Source organism: Carassius carassius, chromosome 24, assembly GCF_963082965.1.
Source record: "Carassius carassius chromosome 24, fCarCar2.1, whole genome shotgun sequence".
Lineage (NCBI taxonomy): Eukaryota > Metazoa > Chordata > Actinopteri > Cypriniformes > Cyprinidae > Carassius > Carassius carassius.
In genome coordinates, this window is record NC_081778.1 from 21,438,130 (window position 1) to 21,440,235 (window position 2,106).

The following is a 2,106-nucleotide window of genomic DNA, read 5'->3' on the forward strand; positions in this document are numbered from 1 at the left end:
GCAGTTACGAAACAGCGCATGTCCCATTGGCTGGTGCAGGCTATTTCCTTGGCCTATGAGGCGCGCGGGCTCGCTTCGCCCTTAGGAGTAAAAGGTCATTCCACGAGAGCAGTGGCTTCTTCTCAAGCCTTTCTCAGTGGATCTTCTATGGATGATATCTGTGCTGCGGCAGGCTGGTCCTCACCGAGCACTTTTATCAGGTCTTACAGTCTGGATGTGAGGATGGCTTCTGGCTCCCGGGTTCTCTCCGCTTGACCAGATGCTTCCTTGGATCCAAGCTATCAGGTACGTCAGGCGTGATGGTATAGCGTTCCCATACGTGGTGACGTCACCGCAGCATCGAAGTGACCTATGAAAGGGAACATCTCGGTTACGTATGTAACCTTGGTTCCCTGAATAGGAAACGAGATGCTGCGGTTCTGGCCGTGCCGTACCTTGATAGCTTTCTTCTTCGTCATGAAATCTGAGGTAAATGGCGCGCGGCACCAGGTATATATATATGCTTACGCATGCTGGGCGGTGCCACGCGCTATTTGGCCAATAAGATTGGCGGGATGGTATAGGGATTCAGACATTCGTCACACCGAAGGTGTTCCCATACGTGGTGACGTCACCGCAGCATCTCGTTCCCTATTCAGGGAACCAAGGTTACATACATAACCGAGATGTTTTGTTTCATTAGCAAAGTCTCATTTGGTAAGTTGCTGGTTACCCTGTGGCGGGTTTCAAGTTGAAACCCGCCACAGGGTGTCCGGTAAGAGACGTGGTCAAAGATGGATTATATGGGAGTAACCCGTTTATTTGTCACCACAACAACTCAGTGATTAATAAGGGTTTCTGTGTTTTTTTTTTACATTGACGCACAACACCCTTAAAATGAGTGGAGCTATATAAGACACGCAATGTTGAAGTTTAGCGTCCGCATCAGCGCTCCGATGGACTCACTCTCAACTTCAACCTAAGCGCTGTGGGCGGGATATTTGCCTGCACGTGAATCAGTGAATGCTGATTGGCTGCCTGTGTGTCAATCAGTCTCGGCAAAAGAGAGAGAGAGAGAGATTCAGATCAGAAGATTAATTATTCTTAAAGCTATAATGGCCTTTTTAACGTATATATTTATTTAATCGTGATGATGATAAACCGGTTTGAAACTTTAAGATATATTGTTTTCCACTATAAAATGTCAAAACATGACGAAGGCTACAGTAAAATAAAACATTTAACGATTATCATGTATCACTTTCTAAATTTTTTCAAATTGTTCAAATTCAAGTTGATAACAAAAAAATTGAAGTAAAACTATTTTCGTGAAACATGAACATTTACACTGTAGCAAATTTAATCATCCATCATCTGGTTGACTGCATTATGGCAGTTATTAAAAGTTTGGATGATAAATTCTGTTCACAGAAAGCAGAAGGCATGGCATAACAAGTGAGGTAAGGATAATTATTAGGCGCTGTATATTTAAAAATAGCCATATTTAAAAATAGCTACCATCATTCAGATACTTTACTTTCAGCACAGCACATCACTTCTAGATAAAATCTCTGTTTCTTTTTTATATACAATGCACATTTCTTAATATTAAGCCTAACATGTGTTTTAATGTCACTATTGATGAAGATTGTATGATCTTTGAATAATATCGGTACTAAAATGCAAGATATGTGAAGTGTACCTGAAGTATACTTGCAATAGCTCCACTTAAGCACAATTAAAATTATTCAGTATATCTTTATTTGGACTTCAGAACTACTTTCGCACAATTAAAGTGCATTAAGTCCGAAATTATTTGTTCCAGTTTAGCAGACTTTAAGTATACAAGTTTTAATCTATTTGTAGTATAATTAGCATGAAATAAATGGACTTCAAATATATTTAAGTATATTTAGGGTTAATACATTGAAAGAAGAAAGAAAGAAGATATTTAAGAAACACAACAGTGTAACAATTAAGAATGCATTATTAAATTGATTTTTTTTAAGTATTAAAAGTGATGCTGTCTTCACATGTAACATACTAACATAATTGTTTTTAATTTAATGACCCATCATCCGGTCGGCTGCATCATGGCAGTTATCAAACAAAAGTTTGTAATTTGTT